Source organism: Ruditapes philippinarum, unplaced genomic scaffold (genome assembly GCF_026571515.1).
Source record: "Ruditapes philippinarum isolate M1 unplaced genomic scaffold, ASM2657151v2 ctg3263_1_1_1_1, whole genome shotgun sequence".
Lineage (NCBI taxonomy): Eukaryota > Metazoa > Mollusca > Bivalvia > Venerida > Veneridae > Ruditapes > Ruditapes philippinarum.
The window spans coordinates 92,951-109,685 of NW_026865274.1; the positions used below are offsets into that span (position 1 = coordinate 92,951).

Below are 16,735 nucleotides of genomic sequence, written 5' to 3' on the forward strand. Positions count from 1 at the left end.
ACATGCAAAAGTTGTATTGTATATTTAACATTGTTGTCCATTTACAAATATATTCTGGTTAACCATGTTCAAATTATGCAATTATGAATAAAAGCCAAACCTCCTGAATATCAAGTTAATTTTTCCGTATTAACTTATGAGGACATATCAAGTGAGATAGCATTTTTGTTGCACTAATCAGCAAGCGCTTATTTTCTTTAAAATTGGTGATCTTAAAAGAGCAGCCAACAGTTTGGAATAGGAAAGTTCGATGATAGACATAATTTTACACAAAGTAGGAATAAGCATAACACCTTGACATGAGGTCAAACTTTGACCGTTTTGATTAATTAGGCATGACACATAATAATAAGGTACTTGTTAGTAAAACTGCAGTTCCAAATAAAACGTTTATATATATTGCTTTCAAACGCACGAACCCTATTCATCATAGATATTCCAACTCTGACATAAAAGATGACTTATTCAAATTGTTATCCAATTACGGTATTCATATATCTTAGAATACATTAACAAAACAATTTAATGTTTCTTAAATTTTATTCACAAGGTAAGCCAAATCCAATTTATGAAGGGAAATTACATTACACTCATTCAAAATAAACGAGAAAAAAAACGTATTTTAGGTTAATTTAATGTGACCAGCATCTTTGGTTCTGACATTTTGTATCACACTTTTGTTAAGTATACTTTTCTGCATAATTATTACAAGTTGTGAAAGTCTTCATAACCTCAGATCCCCTTTCTTAATTCCATTTTATTTAGTTCCGCCCATTGTTTTCTCGTTTAGGGCACACGCATTCTTTTACTTGGGGACCATACGCCGCTTTTCATGGAATGACACTACTGTGTCACATTGAAGGTTCCATGATAACCGCCGTATGAACACATCTGTAGATGTTTCTAAATTCCAAATTTCACCATTTTTGTGTTTAAATGTTGAATTCTGCATAAGCAAAACGCAGACAAGAATGCAGAACGGGTTTCCAAGTCTTAATTAAGTTTTAGTTGCATTCATTCAAACATGTAAGATGCAAAGCGGTTTTTTTTTTTTTTTTTTTTTTTTTTTTTTTTGTAGCAATAATTTCATTATCAGCCCTACGTTCATGTATTGACGAGACAGCTTTGTGTCCTTTGAAAGAATAAAATATATTTTTTATGTTGCAACAGCGCTATTTTGTCTTACTTTAGTTATTTTGTTTGTCGATATGAGATACAGACATTGATTTCTAAAGCTGGTATGATATACGAATAAAGGGTGGAATGAATGCCACAGAAAAATGTAATGTAACCTGTCTTGAGGCAAAAATATGGTATTTTCATGAAACATGTCAAGAAATGTTTAGATAACGTAATATATTGGTCTAATTATGCAAAATAAAATCCGATATTCTGACCCAACATTGTCGTTCATGTGAAATATATTCAAGGGATGAAATAAACCACAATTTATTTCTATATACTCAATTCTCAACACTTTATAGTGTTGGCATCAATGATCCCGACCTCACTTTATCTAGTAAGAAAATAAAGTAAATTAATTTCTGGAGTGACATTATGTAAAATATGTGAAAATACAAATAACAAATTGCAACACTCGGTCGCGGTTGGCCTACGAGTCAATTGATACAAAACATGAATTCAACATTAACGGATTGGAGGAGTTACGCTATCTATAGACAAGAAACTTCCTACTCAGAAAAACATTTTATGAATATACGTATTTTCATTATATTTATTATCGACACAAAATTGGTGCAAAGGATTGCTTTCAAGAATGCAAGAACCGGATTTCAAGTTTTAATTCAGTTTTAGTTGCGTTTATTCAAACAGGTCAGATGCCAGTTTTACTTCAACAGCGGTTTTATATTTTTGCAGTAATAATATCATTATCACTGACACGTCTGCCTGCTTTGTGTCCTTGGAAAGCATAAATATATATTTCATGTGAAACAACGCTATTTTGTCTTACTTTAGTTACTTTGTTTTCGAAACGAGATGCAAACATTATGATAAATGAATAAAGGGTGGAAGGATGGTTATAGAAAAATGTAACATATTCTGTCTGGAGGCAAATAAAATAGATAAATTCATTAAACCTGGCAAGAAATGCTAGTATTTACGTAATATATACTCTAATTATGCAAAATACTATCCAATATTCTGACCCTACACTGTCGTTTATGTGAAATATAGTCAGGGTTGTAAAATAAATCATGATATATTTCTATTTAAACTATAACTTATTTTAATAAGGTTATTTAGGATTGTAAAATATGATAAACACGATCAACAAGGAAAGGCGGCGTTCAATGAACGCAACCCCCATACGACCCAGCAACACGAACTAGTGACAAGGAGCCCAGTCGGACCCCAAACAAAAGGCTGACTGTGATGTAGCGAAGGTCTTAATCATGGCATAAGAGTAATTAATAACAACAAGGATTACAATAATAAAAAGAAAATAATTTGAAAAACAAATAAATAGATAAATGAATATAATACAACTATAATAAGAATATAAGATAACGTAAATTATTTAAATAAATTATACTTCTATTGACTATTATGTTGAGAAATAAATTGTTAACAATGTAACTGTACCATAAATATCAATCGGTAGGAACTCAAAGAAATAAGGTTGGCATCAATGTTAAACAAAAACTTGTTGTTACCCTGACATGTTAAATACTAGTTACATACTTTAACATAATTATCTTGAATAAATAAAAAAGTAAGTTCAATTATTTAGTATGCTTTAAGTAAATAACAATCAAAGTTGGCTACTAGTGAATTTTTGAAATAATAAAGAATTGAACACAAAAACCTTAACTTTTTTGTAAAGTACTATATGTGAGTTATTATTTATGGACACTGAGCAGACTTGTGTCAGTTAATTCATTCGATGTCCTTTTTTTTTTCTTTCAGAGCTGCGCAATAACACGTTTTGATTCAGAGAGTGTTTTGTACGTGTCTTGTGTTATAAAATATTTATGAGAAACGCTATTACTATTTGTCTTTCAGTGTCTAAAATATGAACACAATTTTACGGTATCAAGGAACTTTTAAGAGTTTATTCAGGGCTATTGACAAAGATTTAATTCAAGCATTTTAAAAATTAATACACACTGTTATTGTGCAATACATGATAAATCATTTATATGCATCTCAATTAATTATGTACATGTTAGTTAATTTAATTGTAAATATCTAAGTGACATTATGCCCATCAAAGTATAAATGGCCAGCGGACAGGTAAAATTAAGAATATTGTATCATAGATATCTAATTATCATTTACTTGTCAATAATAGCCTTTCATGAAATATAATACTAATTCAACTTAATTTGACGGCAACACTTAAGCTCTAGAACAATTTGTTTGTTTCGGAAAATCACTAGTAAAAAGTAGTGATAATAATTTACAAATGCACACTAATACTTTTAGTTGCAAGGCGGTTACCATCATTTTATAATTAAATATATTGTGGTATTTAAACGATATAAATCTTTTAATTATGCTGTAAAATAAGTAGGGGAAAAACAGGCAAACTGAAACATAAGAAATCTGAATAAATACAATGTATGTCTTTGAATATATTTGGTATTTTGTCCCAATTCATACATTTGCAGCAATAATATCATTATCACTAATAAGAGTAATTAATAACAACAAGGATTGCAATAATAAAAAGAAAATATTTTTTTTTTCCAAATTTCCAAATTTCAAAACAAACTCAATCAACATCAATACATATTGCATTTTTTTTTTTTTTTTTAATTGCATGAATTTGAAATTTGAAATAATCAGAGTGATAAAGTACGTCTGCTGAGAATTTAACATTTTCAATTTTGGTTGATTTATGAAACTGTCGTAGTGAAGGATAATTGGACGAATCTGTTTCTTCTCACATTGGGAATATCTTTAACAAATGTCATTGACTAATTCCCGTTACTATGGCAAACATTTATTTCTTAACAAAGACAGAATAGTATTTCCTAAAACATTTTTTTTGTATGTATGAATCAATTATGATATAAAACTACATAATAACATCAATATATATTAATGCGTTTGTTGTCAACGAAATGTTAATGATTTGTTGTCAATGAAACAATTGACTATATTTCATCAACAGAGCAACGTTTAGATAAATTGACCGGTTGGTCCGAAGTAAAAGAAATATTTGGATATTTCATGAATAAACTAAAGCAATATAGGAAAAAGTGCTGTTTCAAACTTTTAATCATAATTGAATCATACATGCAAAAAAATGTTTTAGGAAATATATGTGGTCAACAATTTTTTATGGTAAAACAAGTTTCAATTTTAACAATATTGTTATCTTTTACTCCTTGTATAGCATGGCTATGTGCTGAACATTTGAAACAAGTGGTTTGAAAATCCTTCAAAGGGAAAACGAGTCATGCAGCGGACACAAAAGAAGATCGAAAATTTAATATCATATTGGTTATATATTTAGTCATGCATGCAAAAATTGCATTGTATATTTAACATTGTTGTCAATATACAAATATATTCTGGTTAACCATGTTCAAATTATGCAAAAAAGAATAAAAGCCAAACCTCCTGAATATCTAGTTAATTTTTCTGTATTTACTTATGCGGACATATCAAGTGAGATAGCATTTTTGTTGCACTAATCAGCAAGCGCTTATTTTCTTTAAAATTGGTGATCTTAAAAGAGCAGCCAACAGTTTGGAATAGGAAAGTTCGATGATAGACATAATTTTACACAAAGTAGGAATAAGCATAACACCTTGACATGAGGTCAAACTATGACCGCTTTGATTAATTAGGCATGACACATAATAATAAGGTACTTGTTAGTGTAGTAAAACTGCAGTTCCAAATAAAACTTTTATATATATTGCTTTAAAACGCACGAACCCTATTCATCATAGATATTCCAACTCTGACATAAAAGATGACTTATTCAAATTGTTATCCAATTACGGTATTCATATATCTTAGAATACATTAACAAAACAATTTAATGTTTCTTAAATTTTATTCAGAAGGTAAGCCAAATCCAATTTATGAAGGGAAATTACATTACACTCATTCAAAATAAACGAGAAAAAAAAACGTATTTTAGGTTAATTTAATGTGACCAGCATCTTTGGTTCTGACATTTTGTATCACATTTTCGTTAAGTATACTTTTTTGCATAATTATTAGAAGTTGTGAAGTTACATTTCAACAGAGAAATGTTTGTTAAAAAATATTATATTTTTCTTTTTGCCAAATGCCAAAGTTTGCTTTCATACAGAAACTATTTATTACTTATCTTACTTTGAAACTATAGCAAATGATTTATATTTTATGTAAGTATGTTGGCTTATATACTGTTTGATTTATACTGTGGTAACACAGAGGGTTAATTCTTGTGGCTCTGTGTCTCTAAGCTTTACAAACGCGAATACAAATAACTTATCAACTATCATAATGTATATTTAAAAAAAAATCTATATTTAGCTTTATAGACAACAGAGCAATGATTTATCCGAGAAAATAATAATAAGTTATTAATAATAAGAATTATGAAAGTTTCTGAGTTATTTATAATATGTCACGTGAAACATATTATCCTTGCCTAATGTGAAATCTCGCTATTGCGGTCCCAGGAAAAAAACAAAGATTGTGAAATATTCTCAAATTTGCTACTTTAAAATACTGACATTTGCTTTACATTTTAATGCATTTCTGAAGTTCACACAGAGAAGATAAACTTTACGCAATATAGGTACACTTATAATCACAGTATGACTGTATCATGTCATTACAAATTGGCAGATTATTTTTTTAAGTAAGGGCCAAGTAATCTTGACCAGAAATAGGAAATACCGCTTTAAGTTTGTGCATTCTTTTCTACAAACTAGACATATTCAGTAATGTAGAATGTATTATATTTTCAATAAAAATTTTGCACTTTAAGTAATTTAAGCAAAGACGTGTTAAGTCTTCATCACCTCAGATCCCCTTTCTAAATTCCACTTTATTTAGTTCTGCCCATTGTTTTCTCGTTTAGGGCACACGCATTCTTTTACTGGGGGACCATTCGCTGCTTTTCATGGAATGACACTACTGTGTCACATTGAAGGTTCCATGATAACCGCCGTATGAACACATCTGTGGATGTTTCTTAATTCCAAATTTCACCATTTTTGTGTTTGTTGAATTCTGCTTAAGCCGGTGCTAGGGGGTGTGGACGGTAACGCGCACTTTCCACCACCGTCCATAAACAGGCTCAATCAAATCGAGCCTGCAACATTTTACAATTGTGCCGTGTTGGGCTTTCTTTAGGGATTATGCTTTTCACTTTTTAATTATTTTTCTGTTAGAGAAAAGACTACAGTGACCACATGTCAGAGAGATGGTGGTTTTTCACAAAGATGTATATGAATACATTGGTTTTTTTGCTGATTGATATATGTATTTATAACATTTCGTTAATAAAAAAATAATAGTATGGTTCTGCTGGGGTTCGAACCCAGGACCTCTCGCGTGTGAAGCGAGCGTGATAACCACTACACTACGGAACCGTTATTTTATTTATTTATTTTTTTTTTGTAGCACTAATTTCATTATCAGCCCTACGTTCATGTTCTGACGAAACTGCTTTGTGTCCTTTGAAAGAATAAAATATATTTTTATGTTGCAACAGCGCTATTTTGTCTTACTTTAGTTATTTTGTTTGTCGATATGAGTTACAAACATTGATTTCTAAAGCTGGTATGATACACGAATAAAGGGTGGAATGAATGCCATAGAAAAATGTAATGTAACCTATCTTGAGGCAAAACATATGATATTTTTATTAAGCATGGCAAGAAATGCTAACATAACGTAATATATTGGTCTAATTATGCAAAATAAAATCCGATATTCTGACCCAACACTGTCGTTCATGTGAAATATATTCAAGGGTTGAAATAAATCACAATTCATTTCTATATAAACTATAACATATTTTGATAAGATTATTAATGAGTGTCAAAGTGTTACTGTATATGTAGTGAAGTTCTTAATTATAGTATAAGAATTATTAATTACAACAAGATTACAATAATAAAAAGAAAATAATTTAATAAATAAATAATTTACTACGATATAACTATGATAAGAATATAAGATAAATCATTGTTTAATTATCTATTAACTATTATGTTGAACTATAAATTGTTAACAATGTAATTGAACCGTTAGTTTCAAATGACAGGAACTCGAAGAAACAAGATTGGCATCCATGTTATTCAAAAATTCATATGCTCACCCTTAGCAAAGGCAAAAATAACGTTTTAGACATCATGCATAAGTTCGTCCTCTATGACTGGCGAATGATTCTTTCAAAAAATTCTTACCGAAAAGATTGAAATTTCTGGCATGTTTTTATATGTAGGTACAGAAAAAAATACACGATGTATTACACGTTTTTCTTTTATCAAGTTGCACAGTGTTTTATAATTTGTTCTTATGCTTATATATTAAATACGAGTTTTATATCTCGAATAAATAGAAAGGTAAGTTAAAAAAATTTACTTTCTTTTGAGTAGATAACAATCCAGCATCTCAGCTGGCTATAAGAGTATTTTGAATTAATACAAAAGTGAACCAAACTTACTCTAAAGTACTCTATGTGAGCTATGAGTCTGCAATTTTCATGAAATGTTGCTGTTTTCGATGCTGCTGACGGACAATTTTAGCATATATTTATACATCACAACAGCAGATGTCAAGTGCTGTATGGCAACCGTAAAAGTTGAGCCGTACTTCACCTCAGTGTTGTTATAATTTTTGTTCCTTCGGGACCATTGAGTCCAGCATGTTAAAGTGTTGAGATTTGAGTACCACTCAAGACGGTGCTATGGGACGTGGGTGATGTTTCACTTTTTCATTATCCCTCATGTACAGACTCAATCAAACTGAGTCTGCAATTTTAATGTATTTTTTCTGTTTTTAATGCCTCCGAGGGTTCATGTTTTCCAGATATTTATTGTTTATGGACACAGTGCAAAGTTGTGTCAGTTAATTCATTCTGGTGACCTTTTTTTTTCAGTGCTGTGTAATAACACGTTTTAATACAGTGAGTGTTTTGTACGTGTCTTGTGCTATTTATTATTTATCAGAAACGCTATTATCATTTGTTTTTTCAGTGTCTAAAATATGAACAAAATTTTATGGTATCAATGAACTGTTAGTGTTTATTCAGGACCATTGACAAAGATTTAGTTCAAGCATTGTAACAAATAATACACACTTTAATTGTGCAATAAATGATAAATTGTTTATAAGCATTTATTCAATCTATTATGTACATTGTAAATATCTAAGAGACATTATGCCCATCTAAGTGTTAATAGCCAGCGAACAGGTAAAAATAAGAATATTGTATCATAGATATCTTATTATCATTTACTTGTCTATGGCCGTAAAAATAGCCTTTCATTGAAATATACTAATAATTCAACTTAATTTGACAGCAAAACAAAACTAATGCTCTAGAACAATTTGTTTGTTTCAGAAAATCGCTAGTAAAAAGTAGTGATAATAATTAACAAATGCACACTAATACTGTACGTTGCAATGCAGTTACAATCATTTATAATTGAAAATATGTGGTATTTAAACGATATAAATCTTTTATTTATGTAAGATAAGTAGATTGATATATTAATGTAATCATGTTCAAAAGATTTCTTCTTTTTTTAAGCATGTCAAATTCATCTTATTAAATAAGAGTAATTAAGAACAACAAGTTTCATTTAACGCCTTTTACCAACAGTATTTCAGCCATATAGGCGGGTAGTTTCCTAACCATCGTTCCTGGAGAGTTACACCAGTACTAGACTACCTTTCTCCGCGCTAAACTACCAAAGCATCTCCCGGGGATCGAACCCACGCCAGAGAGGTAACTGGATTAGAAGTCATCGACTCTAATCCCTAGACCACGGAGGCGGTTAATCAGGATTAAAATAATAAAAAGAAAATAGTTTCAATTTGTTTTTTCTCCAAATTTCCCAATTTCAAAACAGACACAACTCAATCAACATCAATACATATTGCATTATTTTTTTTTAATTGCATGAATTTGAAATTTTAAATTATCAGAGTGATAAAGTACGTCCGATGAGAATTTAACATTTTAAATTTTGGTTGATTTTTGAAACTGTCGAAGTAAAGGTTTATTGGACGAATCTGTTTCTTCTTACATTGTTAATGTCTTAAACAAATGCCAATGACTTATCCTTGTTACTATTTTTAACAAAGAAACAATAATATTAAATTTTCCTTAAACATATTTGGCATGCATAAATCAATTATGAAATAAAACTACATGATAACATCAATATATGTAAATGACATATGTAGTTGTCAACGAAACAACTGACTATATTTCATCAACAGAGCAACGTTTAGATAAAGTGACCGGTTGGTGCGAAGTAAAAGAAATATTTGGATATTTTATGAATAAACTAACACAATATAGGAAAACAGTGCTGTTTCAAACTTTATATCATAATTGATTCATACATGCAAAAAATGTTTTAGGAAATATATGTGATCAACAAATTTTTATGGTAAAACAAGTTTCAATTTTATCAATATTGTTATCTGTTATGCCTTGTATAGCATGGCCATATGCTGAACATTTGAAACAAGTGGTTTGAAAATCCTTCAAGGGGAAAACGAGTCATGCAGCGGACACAAAAGAAGATAGAAAATTTAATATCATATTGGTAATATATTAAGTCATACATGCAAAAGTTGTATTGTATATTTAACATTGTTGTCACTTTACAAATATATTCTTGTAAACCATGTTCAAATTATGCAATTAGAAATAAAAGCCAAACCTCCTGAATATCAAGTTTATTTTTCTGTATTAACTTATGAGGACATATTAAGTGAGATAGCATTTGTGTTGCCACAAATCAGCAAAGACATTTTTACTTTAAAACTGGTGATCTTAAGAGAAACCAACAGTTTAAAATAGGAAAGTTGGATGTTAAAAATAATTTACACAAAGTAGGAATAAGCATAACACCTTGACATGAGGTCAAACTATGACCATTTTGATTAAATAGGCATGAAACATTATTATAAGGTACTTGTTAGTGTAGTCAAACTGCAGTTCCAAATAAAACTTTTAAACATGTTGCTTTAAAACGCACGAACCCTTTTCGTCATACATAATCCAACTCTGACATAAAAGATGACTTATTCAAATTTTTATCTAATACAGTATCCATATATCTTAGAATACATTTACAAAACAATTAAATGCTTCTGGAATCGTTATTCAAAAGGTAAGCCGAATCCAATTTATAAATTGAAATTACAGTACACTCATTAAAAAACAACATAACAACAAACAAAAAACGTTTTTAGGTTAACTTAATGTGACCAGCACCTTTGGTCCTGGCATGGTGTATCACACTGTTGTAAAAGTAAACGTTTCGCACATTAGAACTTGTGAAGTTATTTACATTTCCAACCAAAAACGTTTGTCAAAAATGATTTGATTATCCATATGTCAAAATATGCTTTCATAAGAAACTATTTTTAACTTATCTTACTATGTAAACTTTAGCAGATGAATTTATATTTTATGTAAGTTTATTTGCGCATATACTGTTTGATTTATACTGTGGTAACACAAGGGTTAATTCTGATGTCTCTAAATCTTACCAACGCGAATCAAATATCATAAAGCAAATTTAAAAGATCCTTATTCAGACAAAAGAGCAATGTTTATCCTAAAAAGAAATAATTAGTAAAGATTGCTTTATGCTTCAAAGTTCAGTTATAAAAATAACTTTTCAGAGAAAAAAACGATAACGCTCTCTTTGTTGTCACATTCTTACATTACTAGTGAATACTGTAATTATAAAAATACAGTATATTCTTGTATCGATTTGAGCAATTGTCATATAAATATTTTCTAATTTTCCCAAAAATTGCGTCCAAATGAATAATGAAAGTTTCTGAGTTATTTATTACATGTCACGTGAAACATATTCTCTCGGCCTAATGTGAAATCTCGCTATTGCGGTCCCCCCCAAAAAAAGTGAAACGAAGATTTCCAGCGAAAATGTAAACTTAATATCATTTAAGTGTTTCAATAATAATAATTATTATAATCATAACTTTATCTACAGAAGGTATCACATTAAGACATATAAACAAATTGAATAGATCAAAACATCTTTAGAAAAATGATAATGATATAAGAACACATTTCAACGATTTAACATCAAATAAATATACCGCTTTCTTGGTGTATTAAATATGTCAAATACTAACATTCATACGCATTAACATTTACTGCTCCTTAATCTATACATTTTTTAAGGTTTCAGTCTATAAAAACGCAAATGATATATGAAAACGAATTTCGAAAACCAATCAAGGAAGGATGTTTCGTGTTGAAATTTAACTAGACGTGACTGAATCACTACTGCTCAAGGCTAGCCCAAGTTGCATAAACTTTATCTGAATAGAAATTTATATCGTAAATCTAAGACAGTAAGGATTCTAGACGCACTTGACAAGGAAACCGAAACTTGATTGCTTGTTGTCACAAAATGTTAGTGTCAGTCTGTTCATACAGACATCAGTTTCCGAAACGGATATAAAATGAAACGGAAAAAAAAACAATCCCTCTTTAAAGCACATTTTACCCGAGTCCTACTCTCGCTTCAACCTTGTCAAAATGCAATTGCTTGAAGAATGATTGTATTTAAATGAAATGACTTTGCAAATAATATGACAAATTTTACTTATGGCTTTAAAGAACACCAAACAAAGATTATTATAATATAACCTTTTTACCGTACGATATGTAGCATTCCCTTATGTTATGTACATCAAAATTGATTAAAACACTTATTTTCAAGAAGGAAAAATGGAGGAAACCTGTTTTTTAATATATAATTTACAAAAAAAAAGAAATGGTAAATAAAATCGGTGCTAAGTGTTAGCAAAATATCAGCAATCGCCCGTACTTTCTTACACTTTCATCTGGTTTATAGAATATGGACAGCTGTTTAAGAAGTTATCAAGTAATACTGTTTGTTCTGTTAACACGTGTTAAGAAAATATGATATTCTCAAATTTGATACTTTAGAATACTTTAAAAAGAGAGAAGATAACCACTACGTACTATCGGTACAGTTGTAAACACAGTATGCATCGTGCCATTAAAAATTAGGTTATTTTTAAGCAAGGGTCAGAAATAGGAAATGCCGCTTTTAAAGATAGTTTGTGCATTCTTTTCTACAAATTATACATATTCACTAAGAATTTGCTAGATTTACAATAAAAGTCTGTATTAAAAACAGTTTACCCAAGAAGTGTTAAGTTTTAATTATTTTCCTGTTAGAGAAAAGACTTTAATGACCACATGTCATCAGACAGATGTTGATTTTCACAAAGATGTATATGAATACTGTGCCGCTGTGATAATGTGAGATTTTTTTGTGTACACCTTTGTCTTAATAGGTAAAGCAAAAATTAAGAAGCAAATATAAAACAGAATTTTAAATGTCTTGATGGCAAAGTTAATAAAGTCATTGTGATGCAATACAACTTACATTTTTACACGAGTTCGAGCCTCACAAGTTGTCTTACTTTTTTGTTTCCCTACCGTTTTCAATTTTACTAAAGATGCAATTGAATTGGAAAATAAAGGTAGTTTTGTTATAATATCTAATAATTTAAATATACCGGTAATAATATCTTTATACCATGCAGTGTGTAGTATACAGAAGTCATAGTGCTTGCGCAGTGCAAGAGTACTTCGTGACAACTAAACTATAAAGAAACAATTTGTGTACATGTATTCATTCAATGTTGTACTAACTTGTTAGATATTACTTTTGAAAACAAAATGTGAAATGAGAAGTTAACAAAAATAAACACAACACTTAACACTTCTTTATGTCAAGAAAAAATATAATTGCATTTGATTGTTTATATACAGAAATTATTTTCGCGAAATGAAATACAATCAGAACCAGTCTTGCATTGATATTTTACTACAAGATTAACTGACAACCTATTAACTGCAAGCCTGCTTGCCTAAAGATAATAAACACAATATGATAACTGTTTTTCACCGTAATAGTGAACTTGACCGCTGCGTCACTAAATGATTATCCTAAACGTACAGACATTTGATTGTTGCTGTTTATACGTGTACATGTATTTATAAGATTTCGTTAATAAAAAGTAATAGTATGGTTCCGCTGGGGCTCGAACCCAGGACCTCTCGCGTGTGAAGCGAGCGTGATAACCACTACACTACGGAACCGATGTTTTATACAATTTGTTTAAAAATGTAATGCACTTCTTAATTAAAACTAAATTATTTCTTTCTAAAATATGAAATACTTTAAAGGATGATATATATTGTTTGAAAGTATGTTTGCATATAACGTTTGATTTATGTTTAGATTACATGAGAGGTTAAATTGATATCTAAGTGTCTGCGAGCCTCATTGTGACTAAAACAAATGGTGGATGTGTTCCATATTTTGACTATTATACATACACAAATCGATCAAATTCTATAAAAGACTAGCTAGAACGTTTTCTGAACCGAGTCTGCAATTCTTATGTAATTTTGTTGGGATTAATGCTTCCGAGGGATCACTTTACAACACTTTACAACAGCAGGTGTCAAGTGCTGTGTGGCAGCTGTAAAAAGTTGCCCCGTACTTCACTTCAGTGTTGTTATATTTTCTGGTCCTTCGGGATCATTGATGCCAGCACTATTAAGTGTTGAGAATTGAGTACCGCTCAAGCCGGTGCTAGGGGGCGTGAGGGATGTTGCACTTATTCATTATCTCTCATGTACAGACTCAATCAAACCGAGTCTGCAATTCTTATGTAATTTTGTTGGGATTAATGCTTCCGAGGGATCACTTTGTTTCCAGAATTTTGTACTTTACAACAGCAGGTGTCAAGTGCTGTGTGGCAGCTGTAAAAAGTTGCCCTGTACTTCACTTCAGTGTTGTTATATTTTCTGGTCCTTCGGGATCATTGATGCCAGCACTATTAAGTGTTGAGAATTGAGCACCGCTCAAGCCGGTGCTAGGGGGCGTGAGGGATGTTGCACTTATTCATTATCTCTCATGTACAGACTCAATCAAACCGAGTCTGCAATTCTTATGTAATTTTGTTGGGATTAATGCTTCCGAGGGATCACTTTGTTTCCAGAATTTCATTTGTTTTTTAATTGTATAAAAACAAATTGAAAAAAAGTATAAAACCAAGAGAATACAATTTAATCTGTTATGAATACAAATGTTTGTCTGCAACAAAGGTCAGTGAAAATCAAATGATCATGATAACGTTAAATGTTTCTTTTGAGTAGTATTTCTTTATAAAACCAACTGAAAGATGCCTCGTACATATTCCCGAATCGAACTTAAGTCTTAATTTCTTCATTTGTATATTTAAATAGTTTAAGGATTAGGCTATAGCATATGCTGAGCAAATGTGATTGGAAGAATGTAAGTGGTTGAATGGTTTATTGCATTTACCATTTTCGTCCACAAACGTACTCTTTTGGGAAATAAAAATACACTCTATCCTTGGGAATGATGGGCCTTAATATGTATGGATTATGACGGTCTTTTAAGCGGACGCTTCTAAACATTTTAAATAGTTTTGCCCATTTGTTATATACTTACAAATTAATGTAGGTTAATAAAAGCCAACTGAACATTCCAGCAGAGCATTTTTACACTGTATTGAGGAATGCCATGCTACATTTCTTAGCCAGTTGATTATTTCAGCAGAGCATATTTACACTATATTTTGGAATGTCCCTCTACATTGCGCTTTTGGCTAAGCATTCCAGCAGAGAGCATTAACATTCAATAATTCGAAATGCCTCTCTAGATTGCTTAGCCAGCTGAGCATAACAGCAGAACATTGATTCCCCTAAATAAATTGTGATGCCTTTTAGCTTACTTCACTGCTCATTGCTAACTTCTCACATACAAATGTTTCGTAAATCTTTAGTCGCAAAGTAAGCAAACTCCAAGTTATAAACGGAAATAACAGTATGCTCATTCCAAATAAATCGTGTTTTAGGTTAATTTCGTGTGACCAGCACATTTGGTTCTGACATGGTGTATCACACTTTTGTGAAGCTTACGTGTCTACGTATTAGAAGTTGTGAAGTTGTTCACATTTCATTTCAGAAATGTTTGTCAAATATTATAGAAATTTTTCTTTGGCATAAAGAAACTATTTTCAGCTCATCTAACTTTGAAACTATAGCAAATGATTTATATTTTCTGTAAGTGTATTTGCAAATATACTGTTTGATTAATGCTGTGGTAACACGGAGTGTTAATTCTGATGGTTCTGTGTCTCTAAGCTTTACAAATAACTTATCAAAAATCATTATGTAAATTTAAAAAATCTATATTTAGCTTTATAGACAACAGAACAATGATTTATCCGAGAAAAAAATAATATGTAAAGAGTGTTTTATGCTTCAAAGTTCAATTATAAAATATACATTTTCAGAAAAAAAACGATAACGCTCTCTTTGTGTCACATTCTTACATTACTAGTAAATACTGTACTATATTTTCAATAAAATTTTGCACTTTAGACGTGTTAAGTCTTCATCACCTCAGATCCCCTTTCTAAATTCGATTTTATTTAGTATCGCCCATTGTTTTCTGGTTTAGGGCACACGCATTCTTTTACTTGGGGACCATACGCCGCTTTTCATGGAATGACACTACTGTGTCACATTGAAGGTTCCATAATAACCGCCGTATGAACACATCTTTGGATGTTTCTTAATTCCAAATTTCACCATTTTTGTGTTTAAATGTTGAATTCTGCTTAAGCCGGTGCTAGGGGGTGTGGACGGTAACGCGCACTTTCCACCACCGTTCATGAAAAGGCTCAATCAAATCGAGCCTGCAACATTTTACAATTTTGCCGTTTTGGGCTTTCTTTAAGAACTCTGTTTTTCACTATTTGATTATTTTTCTGTTAGAGAAAATACTACAGTGACCACATGTCAGACAGATGGTGGCTTTTCACAAAGATGTATATGAATACATTGGGTTTTTTTTGCTGTTTGATATATGTATTTATAACATTTCGTTAATAAAAAAATAATAGTATGGTTCCGCTGGGGTTCGAACCCAGGACCTCTCGCGTGTGAAGCGAGCGTGATAACCACTACACTACGGAACCGTTATTTTATTCAAAACGAAGACAAGAATGCAGAACCGGTTTCAAAGTCTAAATTAAGTTTTAGTTGCATTCATTCAAACATGCAAGATGCCAAGCGGTTTTTGTGTCGCCTCTACGGAGTTGTGTCGCCTCTACGGAGTAGTGGCGACATATAGGGATCACTTCTCCGTCGTCTGTCCGTCCGTCCGTCTGTCCGTCACAAAACTTGTTCGGACTACTCCTCATAAACTACTGGTGCAATTTCATCCAAACTTTACAGAAATGATCAGAACCAAGTCTAGTTGTGCATATTGTCAGCATTTTCCGGTTCAATGATTTTTGTGAGAGTTATGGTCCTTTAATAATTTTTATTTTTAAAGTTTGTCCGGACTACTTCTCTTATACCACTAATGCAATTTCAATGAAACTTTACAGGATTGATCTGTACCTCAAGTCCTTGAGCATATTGCACGGGTTTTTCAGTTGAATGATTTTTAGCCGA

The 16,735-nt window shown here is 31.0% G+C and overlaps 3 non-coding genes across 3 annotated transcripts; all 3 read right to left on the bottom strand.

Moving 5' to 3' along the window:
* Positions 1-6,493: 6,493 nt before the first annotated feature.
* Trnav-cac (transfer RNA valine (anticodon CAC)) lies at positions 6,494-6,566 on the bottom strand. Its single transcript has one exon. It is a non-coding gene; the product is annotated as a tRNA-Val (tRNA).
* A 6,697-nt stretch (positions 6,567-13,263) lies between these two features.
* On the bottom strand, positions 13,264-13,336 carry Trnav-cac (transfer RNA valine (anticodon CAC)). Its single transcript has one exon. It is a non-coding gene; the product is annotated as a tRNA-Val (tRNA).
* Positions 13,337-16,181: 2,845 nt separating this feature from the next.
* On the bottom strand, positions 16,182-16,254 carry Trnav-cac (transfer RNA valine (anticodon CAC)). The gene has a single exon. It is a non-coding gene; the product is annotated as a tRNA-Val (tRNA).
* Between the last annotated feature and the right edge of the window lie 481 nt (positions 16,255-16,735).